At 39.9% G+C, this 17,297-nt stretch overlaps 1 protein-coding gene across 1 annotated transcript in view; it reads right to left on the reverse strand.

Annotated features, from left to right (window-relative positions):
• The window catches only part of LUZP1 (leucine zipper protein 1), a 130,211-nt gene that overhangs the window by 39,928 nt on the left and 72,986 nt on the right, over positions 1-17,297 (reverse strand). The window contains exon 2 of the mRNA XM_075552122.1: positions 5,716-5,811. The gene's annotated coding sequence lies outside the window, so the exon portion shown is untranslated. The remainder of the gene's footprint in view (positions 1-5,715; positions 5,812-17,297) is intronic.

Genomic DNA, 17,297 nt, shown 5'->3' on the forward strand with positions numbered 1-17,297 from the left:
AGTATGATCTTGCTTACCTACTAAGGTTTTTGAGTATAAACGAGGACTTTAGAACAGTATTAGGTCCATATTAAGAAGTATATAATTTCACGTAAGTTATTAATTTGGTTTTGCAACTCAATTTACTATTTTCAATTCATGGTCCAAATATTCTCCACACCTTCCAGCTTGAAAACACTAAATTTATAAATATGATGGGCTTATCTTTATCTATATCAGTGGTTTCAACCTTCCTAATGCCGCAATCCCTTAATACAGTTCCTTATGTTGTGGTGATCCCCAACCCTGACCCCTATGAAAGGGTTGTTCGACCCCCAAAGGGGTCGAGAACCACTGATCTACATTGATGTTCAAATTGCTAGGCAATATATAATCAAGAACATGTCCCCCAAGAACGCCACTAAAAATGACATCTAGCTAATTATCAACTAATTAATCAGTATTACAATACCTGAGCAGGGGCAGTGAATTATTTAATATATTTTTTTCTAGTCAAAGTCTCTCACTCTTTCCCTCCATGGATCTGGGAAGACCAGGCATCCTCATACTACAGCCCGCAGGTCACATGCGGCCCACAGAGGACATTTATCTGGCCCACCAAGTGTTTTTTCCTTGTTTGTTTTTTACTTCAAAATAAGATATGTGCAGTGTGCATCGGAATTTGTTCATAGTTTTTTTTTTAATATATAGTCCGGCCCTCCAATGGGTCTGAGGGATAGTGAACTGGCCCCCTGTTTAAAAAGTTTGAGGACCCCTGGGTAAGACAGTCAGGGGGAGATTCTGATAGGATTCACCAGCGAGTAACTATGAGCAGGCTTTCCTGGAATGGCATCCTGCTGTGTATAAAATGAGCCCTCTGAGAAGCAGAAGGGGTCACATTATCAGCAAGATCGAGGAGCAGAGTTCTTGAGTTCTGGACTCAAGATCCCTGCACAGTTAATCTCCTGGATCCAGATGACAGCAACACCATCAGAGAAACCAGTGGCAGAACCAGAGGCTAGCATGAAACAAAATGACAGAATTCCCAACCCATAGAGCAAGTTAAGATGAGTGCTTCTGTGCACTGGCTGGCTGAGAGTATGCCTCTAGGCACTTAGTTGGAAAGGTTGGATTTTGCTGACCCAAGGAAGTGAAGTTGAGTGCCACTGGCTGAGGCTTATTGGATTAGAATGCCTCCTGGGCACTTAATTCAGGGAGTGGAGTTTGCTGACCCTAGGAGCTTGAGCTGAATACCTTTGGGTTGGGCCTTACCCTGGGTTGGTGTTATACTCTGGTGGGCATTTATTAGCAGATTTGAAACTTTGTGGCATTTCTGGTAAAGAACTTCGCTGAGTTTTTCCTCACTGCCATTACAACAAGTTAACTTTCTTAATTAATTCTTTCAGCATTAATTTTGGCTGAGTTTCAGTGTAGCCATTGCAATGGATATTAGAACCTAGTGATATACAAGTTTTCTATTAGTTCTAAGCCTGCCTCCAATTTTATCGTCATAGCACATGATAAAATGTTAAATACTCATTTTAGCACTTAAAACACATTGCATTTGCAATATACTCTTGACCCATCAAGAATGAACATACATCAAAGTGTTTTCTCTGAATAGTGACTTTTTTCATTTCTGCTTATCTTTGTTTTCTAATACTTCTGTAATAAACTTGTACTGATTTTACAGCTTAAATAAAATCATAGCAAAGTTTTAAAAAATATTGTTATCACTAAGCATAATTTACTCTTTGTGAATACAGTCACTGTGCTATCAATGTACGTCCAACCAGTTTTAGGATTTTATCCAGTATCACTGTCAAAAGGCCCTTGACCTATAGGTACCTTTAGATAAAGCAAACAGAGGTATTGGGGAAATTATAATTTGACTCTATCTTCAAATATGTTCAGAATCTATTGTTTTCTGGCTATCCTCCACCATATGAGTGTGAGGCAAGATCCTTATTCCCCTGGACTACTGGTTGCTGCAGCTTCCTAACCTGTCTCTTCACTTCTGCCATTGCCCACATTTCTTCTCCCTCCAGAGTTTACTCTCACCTGGCAACCAAAGTACCGCTTCTAAAACGTAAATTAGAAATTAGTCAGATCAGGTCATTTTGCTCAAAACTTACAAGTGATTTCGTATCAGACATAGAAGGACATACATTCCCTGAACTTTGAAGCCCTGCATGACCAGGGTACAATGACTTTTTTTGCCTCTATCTCCTCTTGCTCTTTCCCTCATCCCTCCCCATCCAGCCACACTAGCCTCCATGCGAGTGCTTGGATCTATTCAATCGTGCACATACTTCATGTGTTTGGTGCCTACTACTGCTCCGTCAGAATTGACTCAGTAATAATGGACTTGGTGTTCTGATTCCTCTGCCAGGTTTATCACTTCTATAAAATCTTGGTTTAAATCATGACCTTATCAGAAAGGTCCTTGATCACGTTCTTTAAAGTAACAATCCTCCAACATTCTGGACCCTGCTTCCCTTCATTCTCTATTACCTTACCCTAATTTTTTCTCTTTAAAACTTACTTACAGTATGATAGTTTTTATTTAGTTACCATATATACTTGTGTATAAGCCAAGTTTCTCAGCACATTTTAAATGCCGTTTTTTATGGTAAAATTAGGTGCCTCAGCTTATATTCAGGTCAGCTTATACTCCAGTATATATGGTATTTGTTCATATCTATTCATTTATTTTTATCTCTTCTACCCATTAGAATATAATCCTTGCAGTTAGCAGTCCAAACCATAACCAATCTGCCACACAGGGCCCCCTAGAATTTAATCCTTGAAGACAATATTTTTTAAAAGTTTACAGGAATATTTTTAGTGTAAGTTTATATGGTGAATTAGGTTCCCCTTTAGCAATGTTTGTACAAATTATTCTGTGGCATTAGCTACAATGTTCCCATTGTGTCAGCATCTCATGATTCCCTTTCTGTTCTTTCTGTTTCTGCTGATCTAGTTTCCCTGCCTTTCCTTGCCTTCTCATCTTTGCTTTTGGATAGATGCCAACCTTTTAGTCTCATATAGTCTACTGTTCAAGGAATACATTACTCATGGGTGATATTGTTTATTTCATAATCTAATCTATTGTTTTGCTGAAAGTTGATTCCTGAGGTGGTCTTCAGCCCTAGGTTAAAGGGTATCTTAAGTGATAGTCCCAAGGGTTCCTACAATTTCCGTGAGCCCAGTAAGTCTGATCTTCTATATGAATGAGTTTGGATAACAAGTTTTATCCCCAAAATTTCACTAAATATATTTTTTAAACATTGGTAGTACCTCCGAGAGCATCTATCTAGGTCATGTGGCAAAAAACAGTGGAGTGCCATCTAAGAAAGTTATTGGTCTCTTCCCACCTGGAGCATAGGAGAACAATGAAAAAAAGGATAATTGTTGAAGCAATTACGATACATACTCGTGTATAAGCCAATTTTTCAGCACACGAAATGTGCTGAAAAACTGGGGTTCGGCTTATACACGGGTCAGTGGTACCTCAGCAAGGTGTAACATCTCACTGCCCCCCCACCCCCCACCCCTGCTTATCTCGCAGGTGATTGCCATTTCTCTGCTGTTCATTCAAAGCCCTGCTGATACTGCAGGGCTTTGAATGTTTGTTTACTCATATCTAACCAATCAGAGCTGTCCTACAACGTGTATCTTTGAATAAGCCTTTTAAAGACCATGTGTGAAGGATGTGGCATGAATGGATGTCATCTGGTCAAGCCCAACCTACAGAAGGAGGAAATCTCATGAAGCCTGACAGAGTTAGTAGCAAAGTGGGTTTGAGATGCATGGGAAGACATTCCAGAAGACATGGTGCGACGTGCCTTCCAGAAATGGAGTATTAGTAATGCTATGGATGGCAGTGAAGACTGCGCTCTGTATGAAAATGACAGCAGTGATGGTGATGACGGCGATCTCAGTGAAGACAGCGTCTATGAAGACCTCACACCAGCTGAAGCTCTGCATTGGGATCCGGATGATGATGAGGAATCCAGTTTTGAAGGATTTTAACTCCTTACATTTTAGCTTGGTTGCTGATTTAGCTCAGGGAACAGTCCTCTTAAGGTATCATTGTTGATCCCTTATTGTTTTTGTTGAACCTATTTTCCACTTACTGTGCTGGTTTACTAATGTTAAATGACTTGTCCTTTTATTTATGTCTTTTATTTAAAATAAATATTTAAATACAGTACCCTACGGATGTCTCAATTTTTAGTAGTTTTATTTTTATTTGTTTTGATGTTTGAAAATCACCAATAGCTTCTGCATTTTCCACCCAGGGCTTATACTCGAGACATTCATTTTTTCTGGTTTCCCAGGTACTAATTAGGTACCTCGGCTTATACTCGGGTCGGCTTATACTCGGGTACTTCAAAGAGCTAACAGCCCACCCAAACTACCGCTTCCTCCAACCTGAGACCAGAAGAACTAGATAATGTCCGGTATTCATTCTGATCAAAACCACAATGGAAAATGCCACTTTGGATAGGTAAAACATAAAGAACAAAATTCAAATTAATAATAACAGCAAAAAGGACAAGACTTACTGATCTGAAAGAGACTATAAGAACCCGAGACAATCTACTAACCTGAAACTAAAGGCATTCCCGAGGCCATATTTCAGACAAATAATAGGACAAGGAAACAAGCAATACCACCTGTGAAGAATGTGCTCCTTCCAACAATCATGTATGAGAACCCAAACGGCCAACATTTTCCAAAAACAGATGAGAAGACAGAGAGGGGCAGGGAAGTTAGAAAGAGAAAAAAGGAGGAGACCAAGAAGGAAGTGGGAAGAGTGATGACACATCACAGGCTTGGGAACCAATGCTGCACAAAACTGTAATGTATAGCTGTTGATTAGAAAACAAAAATGCTATATAGATGTTCTCCTAAAGCACAATGAAATGTTTAAATTGATTTGATTTCCCCATAAAAAGAGACTAAAATGCCACCAGAAAGATAAATGAATATGGGCTGGCACTCCACTCCTGAATCAATGAAAATAGGGCAAAAGTTTGCCACTTCTTCGAGAGCTCTGTACTGCCCTTTACTATGCAACAGGATTCCGTTTTTATGCCCAGTGGGGCTCGTGACGAGAAGCTCATTCTGAGTTGCTTTACTTTCTCAGAAAGCCTTTCTATTATCCACCTACCACTGGAGACCACACCACTAGGTTCCTCCACCACTTGCTGCTTAAGTTCTCCCTTCTCTCTCTCCTACTTCATTAGTACTTGCCACTGTCTTAGTCAACAACAATAATAAAATACTTACGACCAAAAGCACAGTCCAGACAGAGCCAAGGAAAATGAGGTAATTGTCAAAGCTTTTTAAATTTGCTTTACAAAAGGTTCATTTACAACTTTGATTTTAAAACCTAGTTCTATCATGTATTACATGAGTGAATTTGGAGAAATGATTTAACCTTTCATAGCTCATTTTCTTATGGTTGATAATAATAGCCCTTACCTTATAGGACAAGAGTAAATATTAAGGAAAATACTGTCAGTCAGAAAGGACTATACCTGGCATATACTAAGTAATATAGTAATGAAATCTACTTCTTAAAGACTTATGAAAGGAATTTTGCCCTCACTAGGCTGGCTATTTGGTTAAATGAGAAAACATGTAAAGAATTTAGCATTGTACAGAAGCTTCAGAAACCACCCAAGTCTATCAGTGTGGCCAGATTACGTTGCATGACACACTTACCATTTAAGCAACATAAACTTTGCATGAATACTTCAGGCAGTTCCTTTGATTGCTATCTTGAACACAGTATCTTTTCAATAGCAGCTGCTTCTTGACCTGGATAGAATAGAAAGATATATGTAAAGCATGAATCACATCAAGACTGTGCCCACACAATGTCTGTCTCAGAGACTTTCACATACAGTGTAATGTCAGAAAGAAAACAAAAGAGAATCTGAGATCAGATTCCGATTGACTAAATTCTTTCAGGTAGAAGAGTTTGGCTACAAGAAGATTCCCCTTACTTATCAGACTGATGTGATCCCAAGGTAAATGACATTATCTTTCTTTAAATGAACAGGTCTATGTATTCTCCAACAGTGTAAACATCTATAATCTTAACTTATACCTGGGAAGCATCTCAGAAATGAACCAGTTAAATGTCCACGTTTTAAGGAAGGAAACTGAAGCTTGGAAAGAGTGAGTCACACTGATAAAGCCTGGGTGCTACTGAAAATAAAATGCTCTTGGAAGATGGATAAGCAAAAAATTAAAATCTATGGCGTATCTGCCATACCCAAGGAATGATATTTTATGTTTTATACAAGACAATAGCATGATGCTATCACTATTTTACAGATAAAGAATTTAAATTTCAAGAAGTGACTTATTCAAGGTCTTACAGTCAAGCTATAAGGGCCAGTCAAGATTTAAACCCTGATCTAACTAAAAAGTATCTTCTCCATCATGGCCTATCCTTTGGTTGCCTTCTAGAGTTGGTTCTCCAAGAAATATCACTTATTTTGAAAAATAGATTTCTGTCCCCAAACTTACCCTCTTGGGGTTTTGTTTTATTCTGCTTTTAACTTTTTATTGTGAATTGGGTGGTTTACAAAACAGTTCAGTGTTCTATTCAACAATTCACAAACATTTTGTTTCATGTCATTGATTGCAATCCAGACAATGTAATATCACTATCCCACTTCCTCCCTGTGTCATTTTTTTCCTAACCCTTTTGAACTTTGCCCTTGGGTAAATACTGTCCTTTTTTATCTCAAATGGTTATTCTGAATTGTACTTGCACCATGAGTGCTACTATTTCCCTTAAAGATCCATCTATTCTTTGGCTGAAAATCGAGCCTTGGAGTGAGCTCATTTCTAGACTTGTGGAGTGAGGAAGGGCCACAGTTTTGGGGGTCCCACCAATCTCTAGCCAACCAGTAAGCTAGCCTATTTTATGATTTTGAGTTTTGTTCTCCATTTTTCTCACACTCTTTCCAGTGCTTTCTAATGTGATCCTCTTTTCAGAGCAGTTGGTTGTTATGGTTAGCCACCATCTAATTCTTTTGGTCTCATAGTCACTGATGCTAATGTTTACGTGGTTCATTAGCCTATTACGCAAACGACTTCCATGTGTCAATTTTCTTCCCTCTTCTTCCCCCTAGACAGAAGGCCACTCAACCTCTTGGTTTTTTAATGGGTAGCCATCCTATCTACAGGAGAGCTGAAAAAACTACCAACCTCAACCCATTTGAGCTACAAATAAGGTCTGGAGAGGGACTCAAGAAGGACTATTGAAGACATAAGATCAGGGTCAAATGTCTTGTGTACCTTACTCTTGAAAAAAAAAAAAAAGGAAAGGTAGCTTCAAGGTGTGATTACTCATTGGGCTGCGAGCTGCAAGGTCAGCAGTACAAAACTGCCATCGGCTCTGAGGAGAAAGACTGGGCTTTCCTATCATTCCAATTTTAGTATACGTGCTGCCAAAGTGAGCACAAGACTGGGCTTTCTATTCATCAACAGTTCCAGTCTTAGAAACCCACAGGCAGTCGCTATATATCAGTATTGACTCGATGGCAGTGAGTTTGGTTTTTGGTATACTTAACTTTCTCCTTTCCACACAATTGCCCATCCTTTCCTATACCAAGGGCTATTGTCCCTTTGAATCATATTCCCACATCTCTGATAGTTGCAAAACACAGTACATAGACATTTTTGTATGTATAAACTCTAACCCTGAATCTAGCTTCCTAGAGAGTTAGAAGGCTAGAATGAAGATACAAAATTACACGACAGCTGTTTTAAGTAGCTCAAACAATGAAACCTGAAGGCAATAAAACATCAAGAAATTAATTATTGATAAGCAATGGAAACACTAGAGCTAAAAGTATAAAGAAGGATCTGCAAGATTTAAAAAGAATCCATCTTAAAATCAGTACGACTAACAGTCCCTGTAGCCTAAATTCTGGAACAGCCACTATTCTATAAAACTCTAAGAAATTACTATGTTACCAGGTCTTTCTCCACTAAGTTCTCTACAGCCCTAAGAGTTGACAGTAGTAGCACCTCCTGTTTCCGCATCCACCACTTACTGTCAAACCTGCTGGCATGTTTGTTACTAAGGCCTATGGGGGGTGGGGGCTCTTCCCTTCAAAACAGGATGGAATACATTGCCAAACTCAAACAAACAGGAACTCCAAAAGATCCTGGTTTGTTTTCAACTGCCCACACTCCCTCCTTATTCCTAAGGGGTAGAGAACCAAGCTACAAGTGATTTCTTTGCTTACGGTTGTCACTTATTCTTGCACTGACGGAGTATTGACTCTCTGTCCCTAAACAGGAAGCCCCTGAGTGGTGTAAATGGCTCACACTCTCAACTTCTAAGCAAAAAGTTGATGGTTCAAGTATACCCGAGGGGGCTGGAAATCTGGTGAAAAACCAGCCACTGAAAACCCTATGGAGCACAGCTCTACTCTGATACATGTAGGGTCAGAATCAACACCATGGACGACCTTGACAATCCTCAGAAACATGAGATGACTCGGTATTCTCTTCTTCCAGTGCTAGTGGATGTTTTTGTGGGTGGCGTGTGTATATGCCTGTCTGCCTAGAAGTAAAGATTGAGAAGTCTCTTACAGGTCATCAAGTATCCAACTTCCTCATTTTCCAGAGAATGAATCCCAGAGAGAGTGAATCCCCTTCTCAAAGTGTCTTTGAGAAGACACTTGCTCAAAGTTACAAAGAAAGTTCATGTGAACATGGTTGAGTCCATCTGAGATTAAATTATGCTAAGGAAATGCTGAGGATAAAAGATCTCTTCCACAGATCTGAAGGCAATCCCAAATACATGGACAGTCTCCCTTCCCCCAGAAGAATTCACTTCAGAGGACAGCACTGAAGCTACAGCTCAGGGAGAGGGACATGTCTGATCAGAGCACACAGGAGCAAACAAAGGGGTTGAGACAGAGAATGAAGCACATCCTGGCCCACCAAGCCTTGAGGACGATATTCCTGTTCAGTCAATGCACAGAGAAGACCATAGGGCCGGACCCACCACAAGACACTGACCCATAGTGCTACGGGAGACAAAACTGGAGACACAGTGTGGGAACTGTGCCCAGTCTGACCACACCACACCAGGGTGAAACACTAAGGGTGCACAACAGAACAGCAAGGGGAGTAAAGCAATGATGTCCCTGGGGAATACCAAAAATGGACTGTGGGGCCAGGGCATGGCACCCCATCAGACTTGACTGGAAAACACTCCTAAAGGTCAACAAACAGACCTGGAACTATTTATAGACTTGTCTTTTGTTGTTGTTTACCTTTGTTGCTGTTTGGCTCTGTCTTGTTTTGTGCTTATTATTATCTCTGAAGATCTATCTAGATAAGATAGGTGGGATAAACAATCCAGAGGAGAAAACAGGACCAACATTTCCAGAGGGACATGGGAGATGGGGAAGCGGGGGGGGGGGGGAAGGAAGTGGGTGTTGACAAACCCAGGGACAAGGGAATGACTAGTGATCTAAAATCAATGGCAAGAAGGATATAGGAGACCTGGTAGGACCTGATCAAGGGCAATGTAACCAAGAGGAATTACTGAAACTTGAATGAAGGCTGAACATGACAGTGGGACAAAAGGTAAGTAAAAGGAAATAGTGGAAAAAAACTAGGAGGCAAAGGGCATCGATAGAGGTCTACATACAGCTATGTACAGATGTAAATATATTTATATATAACAATAGGGAAATAGATCTATGTACATATATTTATAGGTTTAAGATTAAGATAGCAGACAGACATTGGGCCTCTACTCAAGTTCTCCCTCAATGCAAGAACATTTGGTTCTAATAACCCGGCATTCCATGATGCTCACCTTCCTGACATGATCGCTGAAGACAAAATGGGTGCATAAGAAAATGTGGTGAAGAAAACTGATGGTGCCCAACTATAAAAAGATACAGTACCTGGGATCTTAAAGGCTTGAAGATAAACAAGTGGCCATCTAGTTGAGAAACAACAAAGCCCACCTGACAGAAGCACACCAGCCTTGTGCAATCATGAGTTATCAATGGGATTAGGTTTCAGGCATCAAAGGCCCAGAACAAAAAATCATGGTGAATGAGGGGGAGTGCAAAGTGTAGACCCAAAGTCCATCAGTAGACAATTGGACATTCCCTTATAGAAGGGTGACAAAAATGAGATGAGCCAGTCGAGGTGCAGTATAGCACCATTGAAACATACAACCTTCCACTTAGTTCTTTAATGCTTCCTCTTCTCACTATCATGACCCCAATTCTACCTTACAAATCCAGCTAGACCAGAGCATGTACAAGGGTACAGATAAGAACTGGAAACACAGGGAACCCAGGGAAGACAAACCCATCAGGACTGATATTGAGAGTAGTGATACCAGGAGGGGAAGAGGAAGGTGGGGGGAGAAAAGGGGAACTGATCACAATGATCTACATATAGTCCCTTCCCAGGGGGATGGCCAACAGAAAAGTGGGTGAAGGGAGATATTGGTCAGTGTAAGACATGAAAAAATAACAATTTATAAATTATCAAAGGTTCATGAGGGAGGATGGTTGGGAGAGGGACGGGAAAAATGAGCTGATACCAAGGGCGTCAGCTGAAAGAAAATGTTTTGAAAATCATGATGGCAATGTACAAATGTGCTTGACACAATGGATAATGATGAGTTATACAAGCACCCAATAAAATTATTTTTAAAAGATATTTCTTCCATAGGTACCACTTTTGTTCATAAAACACTTAATATGGGATAAAAATAGACAGCAGGAAATTCTGCCTCCAACATGGCTTGGTCACTGAACACAATAACTGAATAAAATTCAAAAAACAACTATATGAACTAAGCAAAGACTGGCAGATTTAGAAGAGAAGTCAAAATTGATGGAAGGGACCAGCCTGGTCTGAACTCCCAATTTTGGAAGCCTTGAGCTCTAGCTGAAGTTCCAACCAAAAACACAATCTAAGCTTTCTATCCTAAGGAACCAGATGACATGTCATGGTAGCCACAAATAATGAGAACTGAGAGTAAAACTCTGGCCAACTCCAGTGAATCCCTAAACCATAAATGCAAAGGGAAGAATCCAAAGACCTCATTTAAGGAAAAAAGAACTTAACTGAATTTTAAATTGCAATAAAACAAAATTTGAGTCTGCGTTTGACTGAGTTTATTGCCTGCTAAAATATAAACGACCCTTCACTTTGCCCTCCAGCAATGGAAGCTAGAGTCCAACTCTGAGTGAGTCCAGTGGCCTCAGCTGCTAGTGGAGCAGCGTAGTGGCTCCCTTCCGGAGAACACCACATCACTCCTTCCCACTGTCTCATCACGGCAACCTACAGGCAGAGCTGTGCTCGGCTAGTGTGCATTCCTTCATCATATGCTGACCTTGGCAAAGTTATTGGAGATATTTCCAACAAAGGATTTGTTTTGGGTTTGTGAAGCTGGGTGTGGAAACCAAGTCTTGCAGTGGTATGGAATCCTCAACAACTGGTTCATCTAAAACTATCAAAGTCACCCATAAATAGGTTTCAGCAGGGCTTCCAGACTAAGAACAGCCTGGAAAGAAGAAGTGGCTGTTCATTTGTGAGGAATTAGCACTGAAAGCCTTATGACTAGCAGCAGAGCATTATAAGTAATAGTGCTGGAAGATGAGCCCCTCAGGTTGGAAGGCACTCAGAAAATTACTGGGGAAGAACTACCTCCTCAAAGTAGAATCAGTTGACTATACGGTTGTGAATGAAGCAAAACTTCCGGGAACCTCATTTACTGATCGGGGACAACTCAAAATGAGAAGAAACAGCTAGAAATATCCATTAATCATCACAGACTATAGAATGTACAAAGTATGAAATCTAGGAAAATGGATACTTGTCAAAAATGAGCTGCAAATTATAAAGATCAATATATCCTAGGCATTAATGAGCTGAAATGAACTGGTATGGGCCATTCTGAAAGGGGAAATCATTTAATTTACTATGTTGAGAATGGCTAATTCAAGTGGAATGGTATCGCATTCATTATCAAAAAGATTATTTCAAGATCTATTTTGAAGTAAAACACTGTTTGTGATAGAATAATATCTACATGACTACAAAAACCAGTTAATACAACTATGATTCACATTCACACAACCGTTAAAGACGGTGATGAAGAAATGAAGAATTCTACCAACTTCTTCGGTCTGAAATTGATCAACTATATAATCAAGATGTAGTGGTAATTATTGGAGACTGAAATGCAACACTTAGAAATAAAAGAAGGATCAGTAGCTGGGGAATATGGCCTTGATGATAAAAAAAATAAAGTGAAAATTGCAGGACAGAATTTTGCAAAATCGACCTGATGCAAGGGGCTTAAGTGGAGAGCAAATGCCTTGAGAATGATTGGGGCAGGGAATGTATGGATGTGCTTTATACAATTGATGTATGTATATGTATGGATGGTGATAAGAGTTGTATGAGTCCCTAATAAAATGTAAAAAAAGAAAAGAGGAGAAAAAAATGATTAGGGCAAAGACTGTACAGATGTGCTTTATACAATTGATGTATGTATATGTATGAACTGTGATAAGAATTGTATGAGCCTCTAATAAATTGTTAAAATTAAAAAAAAAAAGAATTTTGCAAAATCAACAATTCCCTCTTTACAAACTCCTTTTTTCAGTAACATGAACAGCAACTATACACATGAACCTCCTCAGATGAAATATATAGGCATCAAATTGATGTATCTGTGGGAAGAGATGATTAAACACTCATTATCACCAACCAAAACAAAACAGGGCCAGGGGCTGACTATAGAACAGACCATCAATTGCTGAAAATAAGGTTTAGAGATCTCAAGAACAGATGTCATGCACTGAATACTAATAAGCAAAGACCACATGAGTTGGGGGATGACATTTTTTTGTATATATTTTTCATAGAATGCATTTTTTTTAACTTTTTAATTGTTTTATTAGGGGCTCATACAACTCATCACAATCCATACATGCATCAATTGTGTAAAGCACATTTGTACATTCATTGCCCTCATCTCATTCTCAAAACATTTGTTCTCCACCTAAGGCCCTGGCATCAGGACCTCATTTTCCCCCTCCCTCCCTGCTACTCCCTTCCTCATAAGCCCTTGATAATTTATAAATTATTATTTTGTCATATCTTGCCCTGTCCGACATCTCCCTTCACCCACTTTTCTGTTGTCCATCCCCCAGGGAGGAGGTCACATGTAGATCCTTGTAATCGGTTCCCTCTTTTGAAACCACTCTCCCTCTACCCTCCCAGTATCGCCACTCACACCACTGGTCCCAAAGGGATCATCCACCCGGAATTCTAGTCAGACTTAAAAGGTAGAATTCGGATCATGACAGTGGGCGGGGGAATTTAGGAACTAAAGTTGCATTTTTCATCGTTGCTACATCGCACCTTGACTGCCTCGTCTCCTCCCCTAGACCCCTCTGTACTACCCCCCTCATTCACTATGGTAAGATTATTTTGTTCTGATGATGCCTTATACCTGACCCCTTCGACACCTCATGTTCACACAGGCTGGTGTGCTTCTTCCATGTGGGCTTTATTGCTTCTGAGCTAGATGGCCGCTTGTTTACCTTCAAGCCTTTAAGATCCCGGGCACTATATCTTTTGATAGCCGGGCACCATCAGCTTTCTTCACCACATTTGCTTATGCACCCATTTGTCTTCAGCGATCATATCATGGAGGTGGTGCACCCAATGATATGATTTTTTGTTCTTTGATACCTGATAACTGATCCCTTCAGAACCTCATGATCCCACAGGCTGGTGTGCTTCTTCCATGTGGGCTTTGTTGCTTCTGAGCTAGATGGCCACTTATTTACCTTCAAGCCTTTAAGATCCCAGACACTATATCTTTTGATAGCCGGGCACCATCAGCTTTCTTCACCACATTTGCTTATGCACCCACTTTGTCTTCAGTGGTTGTGTCAGGAAGGTGAGCATCAAAGAATGCCAATTTAATAGGAGAAAGTATTCTTGCATTGAGGGAGTACTTGAGGGGAGGCCCAATATCCTTCTGTTACCTTAATACTAAACCTATAAATATAGGCACATGGCTCTATTTCCCGATCCTCACATATAAATATATTTGCATATGTACATGTCTTTATGTAGACCTCTATAAATGCCCTTTGCCTGAGGGATGACATTAAGGTCCTCATACAAAAATAAAGCAAAAGATCATTTAAAATTACAGAAAAGATCAAAGTAGATGACAGAGGAGATTTTGAAACTTGTTCTAAAATGTAGAGTAGCCCCTCAATGCAATAACACTTTGTCCTTATAACCTGGCATTCTGTGATGTTCGCCTTCCCGACACAATTGCTGAAGACAAAATGGGTACATAAGCAAATGTGGTAAAGAAAGCTGATGGTGCCCGGCTATTAAGAGAGATAGTGTCTGGGGTCTTTAAAGGCTTAAAGAGAAACAAGCGGTCATCTAGCTGGGAAGCAACAAAGCCCACATGGAAGAAGCACAAACAACCTGTGTGATCATGAGGTGTCGACTGGATCAGGTATCAGAAGACCCAAAACAATCCATCAATCAATGTGAACAAGGGGAGGTGGAGTAGAGACTGAAAGCCCATCTGTAGACAATTAAGCATCCCTTCACAGAGAGTCACAAGGAAGGGAACAGCCAGCCAGGGTGCAGTACAGCACTAACGACAGAAGAAACAAAACTTTCCTCTAGCTCTTCAATGCTTCCTCCCCACTCCCCCCACTATCATGAACCCAGTTCTACCTTACAAATCCAACTATCCCAGAGCATGCACGCACACTGGTACAGATAAGAGCTCTTCACACTGGGAATCCAGGACAGATAAATCCCTCAGTAACAATAATGGAAGTAGCAATACCATGAGGGTAGGGGGAAGGTGGGGAAGAGAAAGGGGAAACTGATTGCAATGATTGACATATAACCACCACCACCTCCCACCGCCACCACCCAGGGTGACAAACAACAGAAACATGGGTGAAGGGAAACAGAGGACAGCACAAGATATGAAAATAATTATAATTTATCAAGGTTTCACGAGAGTGGGAGGGTGGGAAGGGAGGAATAAAGTGAAGAGCTCATATCAAGGGCTCAAGTAGAAAGAAAATGTTCTGAACAGGATGATGGCAGCATATGTACAACTGTGCTTGACACAATGGATGTATGGATTGTTACAAAAACTATAAGAGGCCCCAATAAAATGATTTTCTTAAAAGAAAGAAAAATAAATAAAATGTAGAGTAGCTAAAACAAATGGCAAAAAATAAGAAGCAAACGAGCTTGACAGAATTTCAAGGGACGGGTTCAGAAGACTAAGTAAAGCATTAGAATAAAATATGTAAAAACCTGGGACTAGAAAACCCATAGGGATGAACATGTTCAGCATTATCTCAAGCTGAAAGAACTGAAGAAAAAAAACCCCAAGCCTCAAGGTGCTATATTAAATGATTCTATAAGTAAAGTGCTGAATGATGCAGGAAGCATCAAAAAAAGATGGAAGAGTACACTGAGTCATTGTACCAAAAATAATTGGTCAACATTCAACCATTTTAGGAGGTAGATACAATCAAGAGTTGATGGTATTGAAGAAAGAAGTCTATGCTGGTCTAAAGGTATTAGTGAAAAGGAAGCCATCAGAATACCAATAGAAATGTTTCAACAAACTGAGGCAGTGCTGAAAGCACTCAGTCTATTCCAGAGATTTGGAAGATAGGTCCTGGTCAAATGACTGGATGTGATGCACATTCATGTCAATCATTAAGAAAGATGACCTAACAGAAACTGGAAGTAATTGAGCAATATTATTAATATCTCATGCAAATACATTTTTGCTTAATTTAAAAAATGGTACTTCAAAAGTGAGATGCCAAAAACTCAAGATGGAGTCAGAAGAGGAAGTAGAGGAAGGGACATCATCGCCTATGAGATGGATCCTGGCTGAATGCAGAGAAAATCAGAAAGAAATTCACCAGCATTTTATTTATGATGCATTCAACTATGTGGATCATAACAAACTATGGATAACATTGTGGAGAATGGGAATTGCAAAACACTTCAATGTGTTCATGAGAAATCTGTTCATAGAACAAGAGGCAGTCATTTTCAAGAACGGTGTTTCAGCATTGTAGTCTTTCATCATACTTATTCAATCGGTATGCTGAGCAAATAACCCCCAACAAGTTAACTCTCTGAAAAATGAAGCATCATAATTAGAGGAAGGTTTATTAATAACCTGAAATGTGTAGATAAAAGCAAAGAGGACTTGAAATACTTAACTGATGAAGATCAAAAACTAGTTGTCAGTATGGCTTACAACACAATATAAAGAAAACCTTACAACTAAATCAATAAGTAACATTGTGATAAATGGAGAAGAGACTGAAGTTGTCAATGATTTAATTTTATCTCAATCCAAAATCAATGCTTATGAAAGCAGTAGTAAAAAAAAAAAAAAAAACACCAAACTACATATTGCATTGAGCAACTCTGCTGCCCAAGACCTCTTTCAAATGTTAAAGAGCAAAGGCTGTATGTACCTTTGAAGAGAAAAGTGAACCTGACTCACCTGGCTCCTGGCATTTTCAAGAGCCTCATACTCATGTAAAAGCTGGACATTAAGGAGACTGGCGAAGAACTGATGTATTTGAATTATTGTGTTGCCAAAGAATATTTAAAGTACTGTAGACTGAAAAGAACAAACAAATCTGTCTTGTAAGAAGTACAGCCAGAACGTTCCTTAGGACAGAGGTTGGTAAGACATGGTCTCACATTATTTCAGACACATTAACAGGAGAGAATCAGACCCTGGAGAAGGAAAATGTGCTTGGTAAAGTAGAAAGGCAAGATTCCCTGAGACAAGATGGAATGACACAGTGATGTATCAACAGCTGTGAGGATGGCGCAGGACTGAGTAGTGTTTCTTCTATAGTACGTTGGCTTGCTATGTATGCAATGGAGTCGATTCCATGGCGCCCAACAACACACAACATATGTACAAACACATACTAAGGGACTTGTGGCCTTTTAGGATGAAGTGCTCCTGTGTGCCATCAAGTCCATTACAACTTACAGTGACCCTTTATGAGAAAACGGAATTGGCCCCAAGGGGCTTACTAGGGGGACTCTGGTGGCTGTTAATCACAGTCAGTGGTTTATCTCCTGACAAACCCACTAGTCACTCCACAGGAGAAAGATGAAGCTTTCTACTCCCATAAAGATCTACAGCCTGGGAAATCTAAGCTGCAGGTCTAGTCTGTCCTATA

Source organism: Tenrec ecaudatus, chromosome 1 (genome assembly GCF_050624435.1).
Source record: "Tenrec ecaudatus isolate mTenEca1 chromosome 1, mTenEca1.hap1, whole genome shotgun sequence".
In the NCBI taxonomy this organism is placed as follows: domain Eukaryota; kingdom Metazoa; phylum Chordata; class Mammalia; order Afrosoricida; family Tenrecidae; genus Tenrec; species Tenrec ecaudatus.